The sequence below is a fragment of the Struthio camelus genome, chromosome 14, assembly GCF_040807025.1.
Source record: "Struthio camelus isolate bStrCam1 chromosome 14, bStrCam1.hap1, whole genome shotgun sequence".
Taxonomy (NCBI): domain Eukaryota; kingdom Metazoa; phylum Chordata; class Aves; order Struthioniformes; family Struthionidae; genus Struthio; species Struthio camelus.
The window spans coordinates 5,813,617-5,837,710 of NC_090955.1; the positions used below are offsets into that span (position 1 = coordinate 5,813,617).

Here is a 24,094-nt window from a genome sequence, read left to right on the forward strand (position 1 = left end):
TTTATCGGGAAGGTTTCGGGGGTTCTCGAGCCGTGTTTTCGTGGAGGCTTGCGAATTGGCACCTGGGTCCTGGAACGGTTTCCGGCGTCTCGCTTCCTCCGACAGGTTTTTCTCTCTGCTCCGTTTCTGTTCCTTTTTCGCCCTTCCTCGCCTGCCCGCTGACTTGCCCGGTTGGCGGGGCCGTGCGGCGTAAAACCCGATTCTGCTTCCCTCTCCTCGTTGTTTTCGTTACTGTTTTGTAAACAGCCGGCGGGGGCGCGTGGGTGGCCTGGGGCTCCCGCGTGTCTCTCTACCCTCCGTGGCCAGCCGAGCGCCTCCGGCACGGTCCTAAGAGCGATGCGAGGCTGTAGAAACTTATTTAAAAAAAAAAAAAAAAAAGCTTCAAAATGAGCCAGCGATTATTTTTAAGCATTTCGAGGTTTGGCGCTGCAGGTCGGGCCGGAGAGTGGCGTCCGGGAGAAGCGGCCCGTGCGCGCGGGCGGCCGCCGGCTCCTCCTGCCCGTGCGGCGCGGCAGCCTCGGCTCTTCCTCGCCGTCGCTCCTGCCTCTCCCCGCGCTGCAGCGCGGAGCCTTGTTATCTCCGCCTGGGCTCCTCCTCTGAGTCCTGAGGAGAGATTGCTGCGGAGATACGCGTGTGCCAGGCTGTTTGTGTTTCTAGCAAATTGGGACAAAAAATTGATTACTGTTGGTAACTTAATTTTCTGCAAACTCAAGAGCCCCAAAGAGAAACCCACTTCAAAAGCTTTCTTCTTCTTCTTTTTTTTTTTTCCTTTTCTTTTACAAAGGAGATGTTCTAACTGTATTTCAGTGGTCTGGGGTTTCAGCCACTTTCTTTGATACGGGTTTGTGTGAAAGCGGTTGTGTTAGACAGAAGGAAATGATAAAATCCCAGAATTAAGGCATAGGATGAGAAGGGCAGGAGGAGCGTGAAATTGAGACGTGTTCAGCTCTAACGAGCGTTCCTCCAAACAGGCCGCGGTCCCTCGGCTCGTTACAGGTCGGGGCGGCGTTGCTGAAGTTTAATGGATTGGGGTGGGTGACTGATTAAAAACAACAACAAAAAGGAGGTTTTAGGGGGAAAAAATGGTGACTTCAGTAGTACAAGATCATTTTTAGGACTTGACTGCGTTTGAGTCGCTACCATTGGGGGGTGGGGGGGAACTTCTTAGCTCACGTTATCCTCTGGATTTCTTTAATTTATTTTTAAAGTGGAAATTTTGCAAGCTGACGTTGTGCAGCATGCGTAGTGCGAGTTGGCTGACAGCATTGTCTGGCAAAAGAAATAACCAAATTATTATTCAGTCATGGGTTTTTAACAGCCGCAAAGCAAGTGGATGTTAACTAAATGATGCAATTTATTCCCTTCCTGCTTATTGCCAGCTTGCCTATTACAGAGAGGCTGCCAGCTTTAAATAAGTGGTACCCAGATGGTAGTCGCATGACGCCCACTTGGTTACAGAGCCTAAGCAGGGAATAACTCGGCAGCCACTACAAGCTGTGGGTCAATTGAGGGGGAATGCCTGTTGCTTCACAGTTTTGCATATGTAAATCTGTTAATGTTATGGCAGTATTGTGCGGTCTGAACACAAGCGCTGCCTTTCTCTGGGGGCCCCGGCGAACTTGGCCGGGGGCCCGGCGAATGCGGCCGGGCGAGAGCGCTGCCGCCGCTTGCCCCGACGGGCCGGCCGGCCGGCTCGCACAGACGGAGGTGGGTTGGTAAGGCCGGACCAAGAGGTCGCGCGAGCGCCCGCCCGTCCGTCCGTCTGTTTTTAGCGCCGGCGCGGCGGGCGATCCCGGTTTGGCCCGGCCCGCCTGCGTCTGCTGCTCTCGCGCTTTTCTTCCTCCGTCTGCCGCGCTTCTGCGCTCCGTTTCATCGGCTGCAGATGTGGCGCGCAGCCGTCTCCCAAAAGTCATGAACTGCGTCGTCTGCGCGGCTTAACAGCCAACATCTGCTGCGGCCGCCTGATGGAGACGGCATGGAAGCAATTTGGGGAAGGCGCTGCAGTGCTTTACCTCGGCCTCCGCTTTGGCCCCTATAGACAATTACTTTAGATTAATTGTCTCGAGATAGTAAACTGTAAAGGCTGGTTTCGAATCCCCTATCCTCTCTCTCTTTCTCTCTCTCTTTTTTAATTATTATTATTTTAAAAGTGGTAGTTAAAATTGTTTGACATGGGAATGCTTTTTACTGTTGATCGTTTTTGGTTCTGAAGAGTTTATTGCAACGGGTGAAAACAACAACCAAAAAAGAGCCGTAAAAAACTGGGGCTGTAATATGCTTAAAGGCTCAAAAAGTGCCAATAGTGTTGATTTAACCAAAGAAAACGGTCCTGGAGGTATTGTAAATTTTATGTGCCAGATGAAAAGCATTAAGTGTGTTATTTTTCGTGAAGGGAAAACATTCTGATTTTAACCGTTTTGTAAATTATAGGAACGCGGTAACCCCGCTTAAAAAAGTGTCGGGCCTGTTGCACGAGCACTTGCCCCCACGAGTGGGTCCCGTCAGGCCGTCCTGGGCCTCACGTGGGTGCCACCTCGCACCCTCCTGGGAGCATGGACTCGACTGCTTTGGGTGCAGAAGTCTGGCTTTTGGGACATAGCACCTTATCTTTTATTTATTTATTTTAGTTGCATACGAGCATTTAAAATGCAGTAAAGAATAAAGTCTTGGAGAAAACTAAGCTGATTTAGAACGTAGCGGAAAGCTGAGATATTTTAGTAGTTCTGTCTTTATTTTGCTAATTATTTGTCATGGAGATAGGAGTCGATTCCTCGAGATTTCTTTAAAGCCTCTTAAGAGTAATTTTTTATTTTTTTTAATTTATTTATTTTTTGCTAATAGTAATTTTCCTCCACTTAATGTTCGCCAGCTACAGTATTTCAGCGGCGTTCGCTGGCGGGGGGGTCACGCGGACTAGGTATGCCATGGGCTACTTTCATTTTGCGTGTCGAGGCTTTGTTCTCCGGCACCAGATGGAACTCTGCAGATTGCTATTTATCTTTCAGATGCAGCGCTGTAACCAGATCTTCAATACATCTTTAGACGTCTATCCAGAATTTACGGTGTGGAAATAAACTCAAGGTTCAGAATATGGACCAGCAAGGGGGAAAAAGTGATTAGGGGGGGAAAAAAAAAAAGGACCTATAAGCACTTTAGGGATTGCATGGAAGGTTTATAACTTATAGGTGATTCTGTCATCCACATCGCTTGGGCTGTGATGGTAATTTGTCCAGCAATTGTCCTTTTTGATGGAAAATTACTTAGCAATTGTTGAAGAGCCTGTAGCAAATCCTTATACAATAAAGGTAAATCAAGCTAGGCATTGGTTTATATGTGATTTTTCAGGTTCTTATATTAGTGGGAGAACTATAGCTTACCCTACTGAAAACTTAATTAGGCAAACAGAATGCTATGTTAGCAGACACTTATAAACCCAATGTGCTCAGGACTGGATTCAAATAAGTTAATAAGAGTTATATTAGGTGTTTCTAATGGTACCTTTTTTTTTTTTTTAATAAATGCTGTCTTTGGTAATAACATACTTATGCCACACTTTTTGGGTAATAGCTTAATTGGAAGGCTTGATTGTGTCCATTTAGTTGTGAAGGATCCCTTCTACTCTGCAGTATGTTAATACAAGTTTCTTCATAGCCTTTAATATTTGGATGGCTGATGTAAAGTCCCCATAGGAGAAAACCGGAATGAAAGAAGGAAACAATCTGTTATGAAATACGCTCAGAAGAGCTAGCAGACACGAACAGAACAAATCTTCAGAATTAGAGTGGGTGTAGGGGTGCACGCATGTTTGTATGTAATGTATTTAAAATGCCAATAGCTTATGCCTTTTGAAGGTTCCAAATCATAGCTGTCGTATTAGCTATATCATTTCCAAAAATAATGTTGAGGAGCAGACTGATACTGATTGTTCAAAAAAAGCATCGTTATTCTTTGATACTTTTTGGGCTTCTTGCTTCTCCCCTCCTAACAGGTGTTTCCAGGTAGTGTGGCTCCAAAATTGTTTGCTTAAAGGATTTTTGATTCCAAATTGAAGCCATTTTCTTAGTGTTTTTTTTTTTTTTTTTATTTCCTAGAAGAAAGGATAATGAGGGGAGGAACCTTCTTATTTTCCTCTATTATTCATTTCAGCAAATAGGATTTTGGACAAAGGACTTTAATGGAAAGCCTGCAAATGTAAACTGGAAGTCAGAAGTTTGGGCCTTGGTTATCCCGTAACTGATGTTAAACCACTCCCCTCTTGTCTATGTGCTGCTGCCTATGAAGTGAAAATAGGGAAAAGTTACTTTGTTAATAGGCTGCTGGAAAATTTAAATAATGCTTGCGAAGTGCTTTAAGGTCATTTACTACGAGGCATTTTGATGATTTAAAAAAAATATTTTTTGTAGATCCTTATCTTTTTTTTCACCCTTCTCAGTCGCAAGCTGTGGGCTCTGTAGCTGGTGCAGTGGAGGGGGGCTGTGTTGTTCCTGAGCTGTTTTCTACTGTTGTAGCTGAATGTGCCTCTCTGTGCCAGCAATCGCAATTGTCACTGGGGGCAGACCTGAAAACATTTCTTGAAAATTGGTAAACCAGCGTTTGTTTCTTATGATATTGCTACAGATCGTGTCATGTGTGACATTTAAAATTTATTTTAGGCTAGTGTCTGTGGGTGGTGGCCCAGTACAAGTGCATCGCTCTGCTGGATATGGCAACCTTTATTCGGCAAAGAGAGCAGAGTCTAACTAGCCAATTAGGATGGAAAATAAATAGTACTTCAGCATCCCAAAGCAGAGGAGAGTACATACCAATGCTCTTAGTTTTTCATTGTTTTACACCCTACCCTGAAACAACAGAAACCTTCAGCGCAAAGAAGTGCTCAGAACAGAGCTTAAAAGGTCCTTTCCTAAGCAGAGACAAGCAGGGGATTCCCTGAGAGAAGATCAGATAAGATAGTAAATGGAGGAATCCGGCGGAAAAGTGGTTTGGAATTGCAAATCAGTGGTTTGCCCATAAGTGGTTTGGGTTGGCTGCGGTGTTTTCCGATCATATATTTTTCAAAGATCTCTAGTAATTTTTCACCCTCGTGTTTAAGCTCTCCCGAAAGGGTCCTGATTTTCAAAGGCAGGGAATGATTGTTTGACACTCCAGAGCTCCGATAGCTGCGCGGGCTGATGTGAAATTGCCATCCTCTCTTGAGGACCCTGATCTATGTCTCTGATAAAGCTCTTTGCTTTCAAAATGCTTTAATGCAATTTGTCACTTCAACGTTGTAGGAGGTTGAATAAATACTCTTTCTACATGCATATGTGTGTATATGTATACATGTATCTATATCAATATCTATCTCTCTCGCTATATATATATATATATATGTGCGTGCATGTATGTGAATCAATGAAACTTGGACACACTGGATGTTCAGCAACTTGCCAAAAGCAACAGGAGGCATTGGTGTCAGAATGAGCCTTAAATTTTGTCCATTGCTCACTTGCGATCCCACAGCTGTGCGAGACCCCGCCAAGCAAACTGCGATGTAGCGACCACTCTGGCTTTCCCCATACAATATACTGTTATTGCAAAATGTGTATTAAAATATTCAAGAGCTGGACATATTTCATGTAATGACTGGAGTACATTAGGCTTCTAATGCATTGCTTGGTTCAAGCCCTCTAAACCTTGGGCATTTTTTTCCTGATATGAAATGTATAGCCTTCATGTAAGGGGGGAAGAAATACAATTTAACAAATTAATGATACCTAGTTGCAAAGAGAGGTAAGTGTTTTTGTTTGGCTTTTTTGATGTTACTTTTATCTGTTTCTTTAGCTTCAGAAAATCTTCAGCATAGTAGCCGGCTGGCACGGGAGTTTTGTGTGGCTCTGCCACTTGTTTGACCGTGGGCAAACCTCATGGCACCCAGGTCCCCCCCGTGGGGTTTCTCCACCTTGTTTGACGTTGCAGGCTGCTTGGGGGGCTGCAGGCACAACTGAGTGTCATGCTGAATCCAGAGGACGGCCAGGTCGGTGAGTGCCTGACTGCTCTGCTGAGGAGACCAATACTTGCAGCCTTCACAGCGTGGGTGGCTAACATTGCAAAAAATACACTGTTAATGCTCGTGGCAGAGCCCAGGTCTCTGGCTGCCCCTTTGTGAGCAGCATCCTCACTGCTTGGGAGCCTGAAGGAACCATTTGGTCATGCTGCAATCTTCCGCTTGTCTCTGAGTTGTGGTACAAAGCTTGGTCCTTCGAGTTCTTCTGTGAGAACAGAGTGGTCAAGGTGCAAGGAATCATCTGAGCAAAGTTTGGGTTATGCTTTCTGCCCTGGTGTCTGATCTGCCCGGTTTAGGAATAGAAGGATATTGTTACATAGGACAAGTATCCAGCTTGTGTGCTTGTGCAGCATCACCAAATCATGTTCAATACCTGCTGGCCTCTTTCTGGTGGCCTAAAACCTCTAGCTTTGTTTCATCAGCCTCTGCAAGGCGGTCATGCTATCTCAAAGCCCTGGCAGTCTTGAGGCTGAAGATATTGTTGGCATAACATGAGTATAATTATTGTCAGTATAATCAACAAGGATTACTGGATTGATTTCTCTTGTGTTTGCTTTCAGATGTTTAAGAAACCCCAAACTTGTATAAGACTAAATAACTTGGTAGATTTCCCTGTTGCTGGAGGCAGGTTTCCGAGCTGGAGCGCAGCTTCCCCTGCAAGGCGTGGGATCTCACGTGCACTCCATCTAGGTGGTGAACGCAGCGTTGCCAAACCATAGGTGTAACAGTGAGCCGAGGATGGTGTTCATCAGACTGCAAGATGCCTTTTCTTGCGGTTGGTTGCAGCCTGGCGGCCGGGCAGCCTGCTGCCACCCGTTGCATGAGGAGCATCAGCCACAGGGAGGATGCTCTGCAGGAGAGCAGCCTGGAGCCTGGAGATGATGCTCCTGAATCCTCCTTCGATGCTAACTTCACTGCTGTTAAAAGCTGAAGAGAGTTCAGTCTCCTTGGTGATTTGAGGGTGAAAGCAGCTTTAAGCTTTTTGGTTAGAGTCTAAAATGAATGTGCACCCTTCTTAATGCACCTGGCAAAGAAACATTTCTTACAGGTGTAGTTGGTTTCGGTTTCTGCCCTGTGCTCTCTTGCAAATGTGCATTTCTTTCTCTCTCTTCCTCCCCCCGCCCCCACATGTATATACTTCCTTTGGAAACTCTCTATTCCATCCAGGCACCTGCATTTCAAGTCTCTATTATGCAGATTTTTTTTTTCCCCCCCTCTTTAGACATGTTTCATGCTGACAGGCCTGAGGCTGGAGCATGCGTTTTATCTGTGAAGGCTTTCTTTTGCACTTTCACTTAGAGTAGGTGATGCTTTAAGGCAAAGCCTCGGAGGCTGTGCTGTGTTGTTTAGAGCCAAAACTCAGACTCCTGCTCAGTGTTGAAAGTCAGACTGTTCCAGACTTGTGACTTGGATTCAGGAGTACTGAAAGGTTTTCATGTCTGAATCAAAGGAAGTGAGATGCAGATCCAGGAGAGGTTGAAGTGACCCTTGAGCTTAATTTCTACATCTACTTTAATTTTTCAAAATACTCAATAACTCAGGAGGGAGATGATTGAATTTTGGGAGCTGTGTCCGCATGGTCCACATGATCTGGCTCTTTCATGCTGGGCCAGTATTTGAACCGTGGACCTTCAACGTCAGCGATCTGAAAATTGCAGGATTCCAGATGAGGAGAGGAATCTAAAAATCGTAGTGTGCATGCACTGAGATTGCATGAAAAGTTATTTTCTGGAAATATAACTCCTTTTTTGAGTCCCTATGGCATAGACACTATTCCATACAGTCTTCTGGACCGCCCCAAGAGCATATTCACTGACTCCCACTGTCTTCTGCATTAGCATAGGCTTATTTGCGCCAAGATTTTCTCTAAAGCATTGCATAAACAACTAGCATGTAAATACAGGCATTTGTAATGGTGCTTTTTAAATTAAAAAGACTCTTGGATTCGTGCAAGTAGACACATGCATGCACAAAATAACTTTTGGCTTCCCCTTAACGTTTTTCAGAATAATTTGAAGGAAGAAAAAATTTGCAAACAGTTGTAAAAGAGCCATAAAAAACTGTCAAATACCAGACCTTCAGCTAATTGTGAACTGTTTGCTCTTGGAAGTCATACAACATTGATCTCATAGCTGTTTCATTAAGAAGGTGCTCCTGTATAGCACAGGAGCTGCTTGCTCAGGTAGCCATGAGCAAGAATAGGAAGAGATGCTGAGCTTCTGCTATGAATGCCCAGTAGAAACCAGAGTAGCTCCGGGCAACTCAACTGTTCTGTAGCAGAAAGGAAGATAAGCATTGCAGGGAGCTGATTAGAAACTGCACATCCAAAAACTGAGTTGCTGTCCTCCTGCCTGCTTTACCTTTGGAAAGGCACACTGCTGTCTCCACCCTTTGCATCAGGGTCTCAGGCACAGCAGAGGTGGGGCATTTCGGGAGTATCTGTTGGCACGGGAGAACAGGGATAGTAAGTGGAGTATTTTTGTAGGTCTGCTTTTAGACTTTCTGTTGTTGTGGAATATGTTCTAGTCTTTATATTAAAAAAGAAAAAATCCTCCAGCCCTTTCTTCAGTTTTCATAAAGAAACATGTGAAAAATCCTTTCTGGATAGAGAATCGGCTGACATTCCAGGCTGGCTGGTTAGTTACAGGGTTGTGTGTTTTTTTCCCTCCCCCCCCCTCCCCCCCCCCCGATGTACCAAAGAAGACAGGCACTCAAGGGGTGGCTTTTTCTGGTTGGGATTAAAAAAAAAGTCAATAGTCCATTAGACTAGATCAGTGGAAAAAAAGTTTTCTCTAAGCTCAGCTGTAATTCTGCAGTAGTGCTGTGTTTTGCTGAAAGAACTTGCCTAGCTTTTTCCATTGTGAAACTTCACTATTTCTTTAGAATCCTGCAAATTGGGGTGCCTGCTTCCGGAAAATATTAATAGCAACTACTTGGTCTCATCTCTAGTGGGTTCGCTCTCACAGTCTGTCTCCTTTAAGTAGATTCTGAAGCTCTATCATTAAATCTCTTTAAGAAGGGAAATTCTTGCCTTTGTGTATTGGTGGAGCCGATGAATGGTAGCCTGTTATCTGCTCGGTCCATGGCTGAATCAGGCTGTCAGAGAAACAGAGCTGGAGTCAAAGGAACTTTATTTGAAGCATCTCCACCTCCTCTGGGTTAGCCATGGTGAGGCTTCTCCTCCCATCTGTTCCTGAACCAGGACTGTCCTGTTTAGCAAGAGTGAGAGTGAGGCTTTTATCTAGCCCAGCCATTTCCTTTTTAATTTCCCAATTTCCTTTCCCCTGCAGCAAACCCATATGGCTTCCTTGTCGCTAGCCATGGGTGCGAGGCAGTGGCTCCCCTTTGAAACGATCCCACCGGCTGCTAAACAAGTGAGGGAAGCCGGAGCATCATTGCTTGCCCTGGTAAATTTGGACTTACCCATAGAGGGCCCTTGTGCTAGAAGTCCAGGTTGGTGCTGGAAGTTGAACAATTTAGTTTGCAAGGATTGTGCTACTTGGGAACCCTGGGCAAGGTTAGAATTTTGTTTATGCTAGCAATAAAAACTTTTTTTTTTCCTTCTTTCTTCTCCTCCCCCCCCCCCCCCCCCCAGAAAAACTGCAGTTTACCTGACAGCCAGTCTCTTGTTTATAAAACCTGACTTGTGTGTACTCCTTAATGCAGAGTGCATATATAGGACTACTTAGTCCAGTTTCAGTAAATAGCATGTATTTACTGAAGTAAATACAAGTTGGGAGTGAATTGCCAAACCTTAATCAGAGTTATTTTGGTGATTATGTAATGTCTACAATGTGCCAAATAGAAGTGAACAATTTCAACGTGAAGTTTGGTAATGAAAGGTTGTCTCGTTCAGGTTTCTTACATGTTGGACAAACAAAAGAGACGATACCAAATACAAAAAGGCAGCTCTGAGGATGATCTGCATGTCCAGATTCACGCATCTTACATGCCCATGTGATGATTTGATTGTCTGATGACTCTTGTTAGCTGAGGGGTGACTTATTTTTCTGATTGACTCACTTCTGATTAGGAAGGTGAATCAGAAGAGGCATTGAACCATCTGGAAGATTTTGGCCTGGTTGACTGTGGTACCTCTGACTTTATACTTTTAAAATCATTTAAGTATACCATATGTAAATACAAGGAAGGAAATGTGGGACTAAGCAGTGTAGGTCTTGAGACCGTTTGCTTGCCTGTCCCTGTGCAGTGTCTCTCACTCTTGCCCTTCCCTGACTCAGCTGTTGCTAAAAATGAGTTTTCTTGCATCTCCCTGCCTCGTTTCTGGGCTGTTTACTTGCAGTGCCTTTTCCAGCTGCAAGGACCACTCTCGAGTGTTGCTGCTAAGCATCGCTCTCACTTGGGGCCGCTTTCACATCCTGTTGTGACTTGTGTCTGTGAAGCAGAAGAAGACAAAGTTTATCCCTGCTTTCTCAGTTTTGCCCCATTTTGACCACCTTCCCATACTCTGAAGTCATCCATACCTCTTCTACTGCATCAGTGCAGCTAGTTTAAATTGCCCCTGCCTCCCAGCAGGGAGGTACTGCTGCACTGCTTGTTTCCCAGTTGTACCTGAGAGGGCAGTAAGGGGGATGAGGGGAGCTGCCACCGCAACTCCATAAACCGTCCGCTTGTCCTCAGCTGCATCTTGGCAGTGATGTTCATGGGCAGCTGCCACCTTAGGGTGGATAGGCAGGTTGTGGTTGTGGCTCGGGACTGGGTAAGAGTTGCACGCTTTTGTTCTGCTCTCCTCGGTGGGAGATGCATCATCTTTTTATGCTGCAAGCTGCCTGACGTGGGCTTGTGTTTGCTGTACGCTTTTGTTGCACCTGGCCGTCTCCCGCTCCTGGACTCTGGCTGCCATCACATCTGGGCGCCTGCGGTTCTGTAACACTTCCTCCCTCGCAACCTTGCAGGAGAAGACCAATGCGTCCGGTCTGGGCCTGGGGAGACAGAGGTGCAGGCGGTTATGCAACTTGGCAGAAAGTCCCTGAAACAGTGGAAAATCAAGTGTGGATGTCTTGATGAAATCTCCAGCTGGTGTCCGAGCTCCAAGGCTGTTCCCCCCCCTCCCCTGGCCACACACAGTAGCAGCATTAGTCACTTGGTCTCGAGGTGCTGCCACCATATGAATATTCAGCAACAGTCAGCTATGCACAATACCGTAAACCTGCAAGGGTGAGGATCTGGAGGGCTCCATGAGCTTTATAACAGCATTACTCGGTGGCAGGGGCATGAGCGATGCAGGAATTGATTTCTGAGCTGAGATTTCACCTTCTTTTTGGTGGAGTTCATCCCTGTTTGCTTTTCATGAGAGTGTTGTTATACCGTTGCTGGTGGCAGGACAAGGAGGGAAGCTGCCATGCAGCTTTCCTCCTTCAAGTACTCCTACATGGTAATCCAAGGTAGTGAACGCCACTCCGTCAGATTTGAGTTTCACATATGTGATGATGTTATCAACTGGCTATCATGCTATAAACGCTAGTGCAGAGACTCCTGTTTTAACTCAGAATTTTCCAACAGTTACAGACTGAGGGCCTGAAAAGTTTCACTATTAAAGAAGAAAGCAAAGGAGAAAAGCAGAGCTCTTCTGCCATGTTAAGAATACCAAAAATGCATCTTTAAACTTTTTCTTTCTCTTGATCTACTTTCTGTATGACTCACGAGGCAGACTCTAAAATGGCCTCCCAACATGCATGCATAATTTTGCACATCCAAGTGCCTGCGTACGCAGTTCTCCGAAATATCTCGGCGGTGTGGGCTTCACCACTGGGGCGGCGAGGGAAGGGGGGCGAAGGAGTTAATTCTCAAAAGGGCCCTAGCTGCTGTTAGCGCCGCTTCCCTACTGTCTTTACCCGAGTTTTCGGCGCGCGCGGCTCAGCCGCTGCCGTCTGTGGAAGCCTTCTCCTCGCTACTAGTTTGCACTGGGCCAGTGAGCTTGAAGGACGTGGCTTTCCCTTGTTCCCCTTCTCCTGTGAGAAGCATAGCCTGTTAAAGAAGACATGTTTTCTGAATACAGGCTATTTTTCCAGTAACTAACTGGACGGGGGAGGGTTCGAGAGAGCCAGACTTTGGAAAAAGTTGCATGCGAAACTGTATTAAAGAGGTCGAGACCACCTTTTGAACCGATCGCGTTGATGGTTAGTCATAGGGCAGTGGGACGCGCGGCGCCTTCTCCCGGCGTTAACAAATTAGCGTGCTAAGAGTGAAATCTGCCTACCTGGTTTGCTCTTTGCGTGATTCTTCTTCACAGAACCTCTTTTCAAGCAGGCGTCTTGTCTGCGTGTTTCATAGCTTTTTGTGAAATATTTGAGAGCTCTTAAATTAAAAGCCAGCACATATGTGCCCTCACAGGTGTCAGAGCAGGGGTTTTTCCACCCCTTCAGGAGAGGATGTACTTAAGTGCATGTCCTTATTTGAGAAACTGTTTTCAGCTGAAGCAACGGATGCAAGTTGAAACCCAGAGTTATGGGTGGCTTTTTTAATGGCTTATGATTAACCCCTAAAATTGGGGTTTATTAATGCGCACGCTGGCATGACCTTTTCTGAGCGCGTCCAATGCATGCAGTGATACTCAGCATGTGTTTCGGGTGCTCAGTGTTTGTCAGGTGGGGGTAAATGTACCTGACATAACCGAAAGATGTTGATTTGATAAAAATTTGCCTCTGTTGTCAGGTAGAAGGCCTGAATCCCCTTTTTTTTTTTTTTTTTACCCTTTCCGCAGGCAGAAAGAAGTGCAATTTTCATTCAGCGTAGATGTTTCCCTTTCATCCCTGAAGCTAATTTTTTTTTTTTTTCCTGCAGCAGTTTTGGTGAAATTATGTATCGCTTGTGATAATTCATTTTAAAAATTCCTGAGCTGTGTGGCGTACTTTCATGAAAATTCATTTAGATAAAATTAGATATTATTGTTTAATGAGGTGGCATTTCAATTTAGACCTTGCATCATGCATATACCCAGAGTTTTTTATGGAATAGTTAGGTTCATTTGAGTAATAAAGGCTGAATCATGGGGGCTTTAATTCTTAATCGCTGTGAGGATTGTTATCTGTGGGATGTGAGCTGTCTTAGTGGTATTCAATCAAGTGTCCACTTAGCCGTGACCAGAAGTAATTGCTCCCAAGTGGGTTGCACAATGACCTGTTAATACTCGCTGTGACCCTGTGACCTTGTCTGCCCCATTGTTTAGGATTTTATAGCGAGCGAGTCTGCATTTTGGTGGGGTCAAGTAGATATCTGAGGTCAAACATTTTCTGATTACTGCACAGCGTACACTGTATGTCTACCGGAGTTGTTGCACGGCAGTCGTCACCGCTTTCGAGGAGGACGCGAATGGTTCGAAAATTGTCTTCCTGGCTGCATGTAAACAGTTTAATATTTTACTGAAAGAAGTTCATCTTGTAAATTAGGTATGAATAATACATTTGTAATTACTACTCATGTCTTTAAACACTTGTGTCTTAATTGGATTGGGTATTTTTTTTTTTATGTATTTGCATTTTGTCAGGGAAGTTAATTTTAGCTGGCGCAGAGACGGGGAGATGTCTTTGTCCCGGTTCCCTTTAGCGTTTGAACTTCCGTCGGTATTTCTAGGTGGGTTTAGTCGGGTAGCGCTTCAAGACTGCCTTCGACTTTTGTTGTCAGCTATACAGCTTTCCAGAATTAATTTGACCTACGTGTTGATGATTTTGTGACCTGCAGATAGTTGTGATGTCCTGTGTTAATTTATTAACCACGTTTAAATGCTAGTGAAATCGTGGTCGTGTTGGGTAATAATTTGTGGGGGTGGGGAGGGAGTTGCCACATTGTGCGGCAGAAACGCAGTATTTTCGTAGCAGTGTGTCTGGCAAAATAGCCCGGTTGTACAAACAAAGCCTTGATATTGTTTGCAGTACTACTCCCTCTTTTCATGTTGTGTTTACCGAGTTCACTAGCCAAAACACTTTTGCGCACTCTTCAGCCTTGTAGGTCATCTTTGTCCTTAAAAAAAAAAAGTGTATGTGCCCATCTCTCCGCATCACATCTGAGCGAAAATATTTTGATCTTCTTTCTTTGAGCAGGGCTGGTGGTATGACACAAAGCAGTTGGATTATGATACAGTTTGGGGACAAACAAAGCTAGTGCTCATGTGAGAGAAGCAGACTATAGTCAACTGAGTAAGCAAGAGATGAGGAAAAAATATATAGCATATGTAGGGGGAAAAAAAACAAAACAGCAACTCGTTCCATTGCCAGGATGTTTAAAAACAAACAAACAAAAAAGCATAGCAAAGCAAAACACGACTCTTAATGAAGTGAACCTTTGGATTTCCCCCTGCCCCGTGTGTGCTGTCACCTTGGTCACGCAGGGATCGCTTCTTGTCAGCACATCCTTGAGGAGGTTTGCGTCTGGTTCTCCTGGTGCGGTTGTCCCCGACGGGCATCCGACAGCAAGGAAAAGATGCCTGCGGTGTTGTAACCCCGTGGGGGATGGAGAGGGTGTTGAGTCTGTGTTTTCCGGTTCCTGCCCGACTGTGTCCCTGGTTTGAGCAGGACCTCGGTAAGGCCACAGGTGGGTAGGCCACAGAGAAAGTGGAGAGCTCCTTATTGATTTGAATCTTAGCGCTTTAAAACCACATGTAAACTGTAGTCTTTTGTGCCAAACGGCCTCTCAGCTCTTCTCCATTTTAAAAATTCAGGCATTGCTAGATTATTATAGAGAAGCCTCTCTCTGCAGATGTTGGTATTTAATCCTCCAAGACAATTCCATTGTTCTCTATGGGTTGGTGACATGTTTTCGTTGTAGGCCCCAGTGCAGAGTAGTGTCTCATTCCCCCTCTGAGGACCTGTGATCTGGAGGCACTCCTGACCTCAAACAGCCTCAGACTGTCTTTTTCTTGGTTGTTGCACCACTGCCAGCCCATCACGGCTTTGCTCAGGAGGGAGTGTGTCCTTGGATCTCTTCTTCCTCTCTGAGAGTTGAAGGGATTTTCATCTTGCATAGCTGAAGATCTCATTGATCTGGTTGCTTCATCTGATTGAGAAATCCATTCTGTGGGGGACCTAAAGAGATCCCACGTAGAACAGGACTGAAATAGGGAGTGTTGCCTTCCTCATGCTGAAGAGCAAGAAGCGTCATGAAATTGGGAGAGGCAATGCACCAGAAACGCAGGAGTTTCAAGCAGATGTAAGTTTTAGAGTTAATGGTAGCGGAACAAGTGTATCATCGTTCTCTCTTACCAATTAGTCAGGATTCTGGCATTTCTCGTAAAGACCCCATGACTAAGATGGGAAATCCAGAGGACTTCACCAGCTTAGCTGGGGGGTTTTCATTGACTTTGCTGTGATAGATGAAGTCCTCACCAGAACATGGTGTTCTCTTTACTCTCGGCCTTTCCCCGTTTCTACTAAGTGAAAAAACATGTAGCTTGAAAAACTGAGTGTGCAGAGCCTCTAAAGTGATATACATGGCTTCTTACCAAGCATGGGTGCTCTGGTCCCTTGTCTGCTGAGGATGTCTGTAGCAAAGTACTAGGAAGAGCATGCTTTTCTGTGGAAAGTTCCTGTTGCTGGTCCAGAGTAAACAGAAGGTTTCTTAACTTTCATGAGGAATGTGACTGGATGCCTCTGAAATGAAAGATTATGTTTAGCACAGCTATTGCAGCTTTGATTTTTTTTTTCTAATGTAATTGAAATGTGGGGAAAACATCTAAGATTTTACAGAGAATTTTTGGAAAGTCTGGGTTTCCCACACATTTGGGTCTGTGTAATGCCTTTGTAGGTGGTGTGTGGTTTGTGTCAATCATCAGTCAGGTGCTAATGCTAATAAAGCCGTGTTCAGCCCTACTCGCCGAACCTGACACCTAAGGTATTGATCTTTGCAAACACGTTTATACAAGTTGGGGGAACTATAGGCTTGTATCCACAATTTTCAGCCACCTATGGAGTTTCCTTTTGTACCTAGGAGAAGGCAAAATAGCACGATTTTTCTTCAGAATTCTGCAGAGGCTTCAGGCTTCGCTGAGAAGCGTTTTTGCTCAGCCTTGATATCAATTTAGCCATTTCATCTTCTCCTCAGCAAACTAAAGAGCAGCACAGATTGACTGTTTTAATTAATTCTGTGCAAGAAGCAAGAGCTTAGCATTTCAAAATCTCCCATTTTTCGCTGTGGTTAAAGAGGGCACTTGCCATACCTGCTAGTCTTGCAGTAAGTATCCTTCCAAGGAGAATACAGCACTTTTCATGAGATTTTCATGGGTTAGGGTTTGGTGATGACATTTTAAGGGATCAACGTACCATCTTCAACTGAGGCAGATTTTGGCACAGAATCCTTTAGGCAGCTATTGATCCAAGCTAGCAGAAGGATGCAATGAAAGAAGTTTGTAGTTGGGGCACTTGGTGGCCATGGCCTTTTGAGCTCTTCCTGTTGTGACTGGTTACAGTTTGCTACTTTTCTGAATCCACGAGTATGAGTAAATCATAAGAAAGTGAAACTCCTATGTCAGCCCAGTGATGTCAGTGTGTGCTAATGGCACCGTGCAGTCTCGGGGTTGTGTGCCTTCTGTAATTAGTTTGTTTTCTGAAAAGAGTTTAAGTATTACGTACATATTACATTGGTTCTACAATGCCTTGCAGAGCTGTTCCTGCAAAGTAGTGTGTAGTCCTGAGAGCTGTTAAAACTTTAAAGGAGAAGTAGGGGTGCTCAGCGATTCTCAGAAGTGCTCGGCACCTTCCTGAATAGAGCAATTTAAAAAAGAAAACACACACAACAAAAAACATGAGATGTAGTTATGCAAATTATGACCTTTAAATGCATTTTATATTTGGACAGAAGTTGCTAACGCATTCTTTCCAAGCTATGTTTTCCAACGCGATTCTGCTTTGAGCGCTTTTGTATCAGTGAAGCAGCGTAGTGCCTTCCCAGCAAAGGGAGAGCAGGACGCGACAGTTCGGAAAAGCAGCCACCGTACTCTGAGATGGGCAGCATATCACTTAGTGAGGAGTCTAGATAGGTGGATTTTAATTTCTCTGGAGGGCCTGGCTTTGTTAACTAGATGGCAGATTCCTCATTAACTAGATGGATTGAAATTTGTATCACGGCTGATGCCTATCCTGACTAATACTTTTAACAACAGCTCATTCTACTAGAGCTATTGGACTTATCTTGGGTGGAGGAGAGGAATTGGCTTCCGCAGAGGATATTTGCAGAAAGTCACATTTCCACCATATGTTAGAAGGAGTCTCTTTGGATGCAGGTTTTGGATAGAGTCCTCTGTGTTGCTGTAATCTGGTTTGTCCTTTTTCTACCACTAGTTCTGAATCATACCAACTACTTGGACTCTTCTGCGTGTTTCCTGAAGGACAGTAGGAAGATTTCTGCTGACTCAGCTGCCTTTCACCTATTATTCCGTCTCAGTGAAGAAGTAAGACCTGGGGAACCGAAGGAGAAATTTTGTGTGTTTCGGGAGTGAGAAGGGCTGCAAAAAAAATCTGAAAATTCTGCCTGACTTTCAAAAAGAAGGGAGGTACCATAAACCTCAATCAGTCTGGATTTAGATCTGACTTCTGACAAATCATTATGTTGGAAGGGAAATATCCCTTTAATTTTTAATAGCTTTGCAGTGAAGTTTTATTAGGCAATAATCTGGTTCCTGAGTGGATAGAAGATCAGGTTGAGGGCCAAGCAATTTTTTCCCCTGCAGTGCTGTTGGGAAAGGGAGAAGAGGGGTCATGGTGAGCTTATTGCCTTATAAAGCTCAGAGCCAGCACCATTCCTTGTGCCACAAGTATAAAAAAAATACTTCCAAATGGATATTTACAACATAAATATGTTCAGGACGTGGGCAGCGAGAGAAGTGTGGGAATAGCAGAGAAGGTGCATGGGAGTAGGGATGCGAAGGGGGTGGTGTGAAGAGAGCCAGGAGAGTGTGATGCACATTTTACAGATTACTTCTCTTCGTGTACCTACTTCCAGAATCTGGGTGCAGGCTTTGCTTCTCTTTCCAATGTATCCTGGAGTTTTATCTTTAGTGCAAAGAGATTCTCTTATCCATCTCTGAGAACGTCACCCGTTTGCTATTTCCGGAACGGTTTATTGTCAGGGTAGAACAGCTGGCAATGAGACAGGATTGGTCAAGTACCTTCATTTGTGCTTTGTTTGATGGTGATGGGTTTAGTGTTTTTTAGAGTCTTTTTCAGACGTTCAATGCAAAAGACATTTCACTGGCAGTTTATAAAGTAGTGTAGGACACTCCTCGATAATACAATCCTTATGCCAGTCCAGTTGCTAAATCCATGAGTCCTTCAGGCCATAGCAGAGAGAGCTCCATTTTGCATCGTTGCTTGTTTTGCTGTTGTCTCAGAGGACTAGACAGCATTTCTGTGATTTTAAGGCCTTGTGTTATTGCAATATCTGGGATGCTGTGTGTCCATATGAAATTACAACTTGCAGATGTATAGATGAAAAAATATGACTGACTTTGGATTTTAAGAAGCTGTGAGCATCAGCGACTTGGGGGAAGCTAGTGTGGAGCACCTTTGGCAGGCAGGTCATTTTGGCTTACGCTGAATACCAGAAATGAGCTTTTTTATTTTTTATTTTTATTATTATTTTTTAACATCTGCTTGCCTGATTGTTTTCTGTGTGTTCCCCCCCCCCCCCCCCCCCCCCGTGGCTCTTTTAATTTGTGGTGAATGTGTAGTTAATGTAAGTAAGATGTTAGCTTCTGTCTAGTTTTTCAGCAAGCATTCCAGCAGTTACTGGAGTACCTTTGAATGCTACAGCTGCTCTTTCTAAGTTAAAGAATCACATTTTCCGAGCATTTTTAACTGAATTCACATGGGTAAAACTTGGCATTCAGATTGCCAGCCCACATGCTTTATTTTGCCTTGATCCTTTATGTTAGCATATCAGCTTTGTGTTTGATTGAAATGATAAAAACGGCTTCTCACTGTTTTGGGTGAGCTCGTAGTAGTGTTGTTTTGTAAAATTGTTTTAAATTAAAAAGTAATTGGTTTTGGGCCTTGAAAGTGTTTGTTTGTAGTTACTACTGTGGGCTGGTGGTTCCCCCCTCCGAACGCCTGTCTTCCTTTACCCCTTGTTGCTGTGAAGAGATCTCTGTTTTATTATGTCAGTATGACTTGTTGCTACATCTCTGTGAAGCTTCTTCTCAGAAAGTGGTTTGATCCTTTCCCTGCTGATGGCAGGAAATCCCCCTTCGTGCCAAGTGATGCTGGCTAAAGCCAAATGTCTCCCCTCGCCCTCAGTTACGCTAAGCTGGGTTTTGCAAACGCCCCTGGAGAGTAATGCACCCAGTTCCTGCTGATTTTTAGAAAAGAAAAGAAATCCGCATCCTAACTTCACCTTTGTCTTTTCCTTGCAAGGGGATGTCCCAGCGCTGTCCTGCAGCCCCGGTCCTGTTGGCAGTCTGCAGCGTTAAGTGACCGTTTCTCCCTCTCTCCTTTTTTTTTTTTTCTTTTCAAGCTGTGAAGTCTGGTCCAGAGGCGACGGGATTTTTGCATTGCCCTGCCTGGAGAGGTATTCGTTACGGTCAAAACTGTTGCATGACATGCGCAAGCTGAAAAGTAAGGAGCAGAGAGAGAGGTTTGAAATTTGACCTCTGAATATACTTAGTACATGATGATGATGATAATTACAGAGCTTTTCTTCTGAGGAAATAAGGCACACTGTGTGGTTTGTTTCTGTGGACAGATCCGCTAAATGTAGGCCAGAGGAGCTGAACGATAAAAACTAAATTGGTCATCTGGTAGGGCTGAGTGCTTAAGTAGATTGTATTATTTAGTGACAAGAATTTTGTGAAAAGCCTCCGAAAAAAATCTGAGAATACCACCCTCCTTAATCAACTACCCTTATTAATTTGTGGTTATTGTTGCCAAAAGTTTTATGCACATTTTTAAATTTTAACTACTTAACTGTTTAATTTACAGTAAATGTCCCTTTAATAGGACAAGTAACATGGTATTGCGCGTGGAATTATGCTGTAATTATTCAGGAGGAGAAACACAGTCAAACTTGGAAGATAGATGCTGGATTTTGTCTCGAACTCGGGTTTTTATTTGCATATCGTATGTAGGAAGCCGGTATTTACCGGCTCTGAAGCGCAATAGCAAGGCTCGACGCTTCATGCCCTTTGCAAAGGGCTTACGACTGTCGGGAGAGCCGTCCGGGTGCAGCGTGCGTAGGAGATAAGGTGGTCGTGCAGCCCCACGCGGGAGCTTGGCGGGGGTAAGGGCAGGCTGTGCCGGCGAGCGCGGCCGGCTGCTCGGAGCAGCTCGGTCGCGTCGCCCGAAACGCCCCGCGCGCTGGCCGTCGTCAGCGCCGGCAGGTGAGCGATCCAGGCAGGAGCGGGTGTTTTGGCTGGCTGGGTTCCCCCCCCCCCCCCAAGCGTTTTTAAGAGTCGCTTCAGCTTGAGGAATCCGTAACTTTTGGAATTGAGCAAATTTACAGGACTCCGTGTATCCGTCGGCCAGCGGCGCGCTCGCCCCCCCCACCCCGGTCCGCCTCGCTCACCTAGGCTCGCGCCGCGCGGGCGAAGCCGTCTGCCTGTTGGGGTAGATCACTTCGTTTCTCGATTTTATTTACTTATTTCTGATTAACGACACAACTTGCAGGCTTGTAACCGGGAGCGTCTTATCAGCAGCTTTTGGGAGTGTGACGCTCTGCGCGGAATGCGCCGGTGGCGGAAATTCAGCGCTCGGTGAAGGCTGCTGCAGTCGAATTCCACACACATGAATTATGACAAGTTGGGCTGACTGGTCTGTGGTTTGTTGTGTCTGGTTTGGTTCCTACTTTTAAAGTTGCAGTTGCGTTTGGTCATTTGAAGCTTATTTTCGTAGTCTGGCCAAACCAGCAGGATCCCCGTGCGCTGCAGGGGAACGTAAAACATCAGCCTTTAAGCTGAAGTGCTCAATAGATAAGAATTTTAAGGCTCTTGCATCATGCACTATGTCTTATGGGCTTATTTAGTACACTCCATTTGATTTAATTTAGATACTGAACGGGGAGAAACACTTTGATAGCCAGAAAAAGTCGTGTGTGTTGTCGCCCCTTCTTTCCCCGTTTCCTTAGAGGCAAGATGGCTGGAAGGCCTGGCTGAGCTCTGTGATTACGTTTACTTAACCGTAGGAAGTGACGGGCTGTTTTCAGACTGCTTGAAAACGACGTTAACGCTTTGTCTGTACTGTTAGCGTTTCGAAAAGCGAACACAAATTCGTCGGGCTGTTCGTTTATTTCTCTTTTTCCATGACTAAATGTAAAGAATAACTTTTCAACCTTTGCGAATACTAGGACAGCTACCAAATTAGCAGATTATTCGGTAGGATTGCTTGCGGAGAGCACGTAAGCGATCTGGCTTTGCTAGTGGTGGTCCCCCCCCCCCCAACTTCTTTTTCCCCACTGTATTACAAATAAAAACTATAACTAAGTTGCTACAACTGTTAGCTTGCACGCTGATAGGTGGGCATTTATCTTGTTAAAAGGCATGGTTTACTGCTTGTTTGCGTTGGCAGGCTCGAAAGTCGCTGGGGAGAAGGAGGTGCTGTTTGGATGGCTTTCCTAGGAGATAAGGAAAGCCTCGGGGATGCGGTTTGCTCGCGCTTCGCGCCGGGGAGGTTAGCTCTCGGTGGCTGCGGCGTTGTCACCCGTCCTGACGCGGCTGTGACAAGCGGCCGCTCTCTGCGCACGGCGTCGATGGCGAGGAGAAGCCACAGAAAGCCTGCCACAAAAGACCTTACTGTAAGGGTGAATAGGGAGCTGACGGGATAAGTGAAATACTTCTTGGTCGTAAAGGCAGCGTGTTTGCAGGTTTTGAAATGTCATCCTGATTGTTTGCAAAGGTTCCTCGGCTGTTGCAATTCGTTTTTGTGGCGCTGAGCAGCTCTGTGCGCCTTCTACTCAGGGCCGCCCAAGCAGCGCTGCAGAGAGTGCATTTGAATTATAATAAATTTGCAAGCCTAGATAAGCTTTCATTTGAGAATATTAATTATTACCTGAGTTCTGCACCACCCTGGGTTAATTTTAACAGTTAGGCCTTCTCTCGCCTGCAGCAAGAGCCAAGAGGATCTTCAGAATGGGTGAAAAATCATCCCAGAAGTATGCTTAAAAAAGAAAAAAGCAAAGCTGGCCTCCCTAAAGCTGTGGTAGAACCCAGTATTAGCAAATGCTTCTAGGAAGTTTGACTGAAAGCCATATGGCAATGTGGGGAATATTATCTATCCGTTGCTCCAAAAGTTGGTCTCTGAATCAGCCTATTGACTTCAACAGCACTTAATCATGTGTTTTACTTCTTCTTTGAAAAGGGTTGCATTCCTGAATCATGTCCTCTGATTTTAACCGCTAGACAGCACTTTGTTTCTTGGTAACGGACAAGTCTAATCATATTTATGTGACTAACTTTGCAAGTTTTGACTGCACAACTAGTGAAGTATGCTAATGAATATTCTTTCTGTTACCAAAGTCCAAATCTTTGCCTCTGTCCTTGACTTTTAGCCTGAAACAGAGGATCTGCATGTGATGCAGCTGATGGGGCACTGCACTGCAGGTTACCGTGGAGCTTGGTACGTTCATCTGTAGGGTGTTGCGGGTGCTGCCTACTACGTGTGGTGTAAACACCCACAGGCAAAGCCAATGATCTTGAAATACTATGCTGGATTCTACTTTCAGAAACCCTGAGTATTGATGGTGATCAAATCCATATATTAAAACAAGAGCCGGTTGTGCATGTCCAAATTTGGATTGTATCTGGAGATGGTGAGGTACCTCCCAGATGCTCTCACTTGCTTCTGCTGCCTCAGGGATGGTTTTCGACTCACTGTTTTGGGCTATTTGGTCATGCAACCACCTAAAAAGTAAAAGGCAATGGGGAAAAAGGTGAGATTCGCCGCTTATGTAAACTTGCAATTAGTCTGTGACTGTTGGGGATTTAAGTATCTGCAGCTGGGTGATGTGAACGGAGGTTGGGCAGTGCTGACCATGTCCGAGCAGGTGGGGAGGAGAGCTGGCTGGACGCATGTGCAACACGGCTGTCGCTGGGCTGAAGAGCACCGGCGTTGCCGTTTGGGGAGGCCTGAAGGAAAACTGCGGTGTTTCGTAGCTGCTCTGCACTATCCCGGCACGTCACTGGGAGCAGGGTGGCCTGAGGTTGGGTTCCCTGTGCAAGCAAAGGGTAGGAACATGGGCCCTGATCTAAGGGTTCAAGCTAAGATTCCCAGAGGCACTTAAACGTTGTAAACTTAAAGGTCAGAAATCCCGATGATTTCAGTAGGAGCGACTGGCCAAAGTATGCTTTGAGAATCTGGGCCCTGCTGTCCAAGATGTCATTGCAGACAACGAGGTGGGACTACATTTTTAGTTTTTTCTCACCCGATACAAAGCAGAATATAACTTTTGTCAAGAGTTCATATGAAATGGCATTTTTCCCCCCCGCCCCTGCCGGCAGTCAGTATCAAAGTGGGCATACTTGGGTACTTGTTTTCTCAGTGCCCGAGGCACTGTTTATCTCATGCTGCCGTCACTCTTTTGGGATGTGCTGGCTTGTGTCCATTACATCCACGAGTACCCCCCCCTCCTTTTTTTTTTTCCCTTGAGACACAAAATTTACCAGCCTTGAATGGCAATTTCTACTTAGGCGCACAAAAAAAAAAAGAAGGAGGACTACTAAGCCACAAGATAGGTGCATAACACCCAGTGGGCAGAAGCCTGGCCCCAGTGGTACCCCATGCGTAGGGGTGATGGATGCAAATTGTGGGTTACGGAGAGGTGGGCGTACTGCCTCCGGAGCCGTCTGGGGTAGCACCTCCTACAGCTGCTGCCTTGCTTTCCGAAATGGAAAGGATGTGATTTTTGTTTTGTTTTTGCATTTTTTTTCTTCCTGCTGGGAGAAAGAGGGTGTTCCCAGGAATTTTTGCTGAAGTTTGTCACTTGTTAAAAAGAAACTCTGGGCAACTCCTGTGCTGCTACCTGATTTGGCACGCAGAGGGGAAAAAATACCGTCCCACCCTGTTCCTGGGGAGAGGGTGCATATGCCTCACTCTAACGCGTCAGCGTCATTATATT

The 24,094-nt window shown here is 45.2% G+C and overlaps 1 protein-coding gene and 1 long non-coding RNA gene across 21 annotated transcripts in view; one reads left to right on the forward strand and one right to left on the reverse strand.

Annotated features, from left to right (window-relative positions):
* The window catches only part of FOXP1 (forkhead box P1), a 388,378-nt gene that overhangs the window by 16,979 nt on the left and 347,305 nt on the right, over window positions 1-24,094 (forward strand). The window contains exon 2 of one of the 18 annotated variants that reach the window (XM_068907699.1): window positions 19,505-19,558. The exons of 16 other annotated variants lie outside the window; for them this stretch is intronic. The gene's annotated coding sequence lies outside the window, so the exon portion shown is untranslated. Of the gene's footprint in view, window positions 1-19,504; window positions 19,606-24,094 lie in introns of those variants that run through there. One more of the 18 variants, XM_068907676.1, reaches the window with a different exon arrangement.
* Window positions 1,586-12,595, reverse strand: LOC138060978 (uncharacterized). Of its 3 annotated transcripts, XR_011134513.1 has the most exons (5): window positions 12,264-12,595; window positions 10,528-10,986; window positions 10,341-10,438; window positions 9,075-9,252; window positions 1,586-8,482 (listed from the first exon to the last, which is right to left on the reverse strand). It is a non-coding gene; the product is annotated as an uncharacterized lncRNA (long non-coding RNA). The 3 variants fall into 3 exon arrangements; XR_011134512.1 differs by lacking the exon at window positions 1,586-8,482 and having other exon boundaries at window positions 8,758-9,252; XR_011134511.1 differs by lacking the exons at window positions 1,586-8,482; window positions 9,075-9,252 and having other exon boundaries at window positions 9,652-10,438; window positions 12,264-12,593.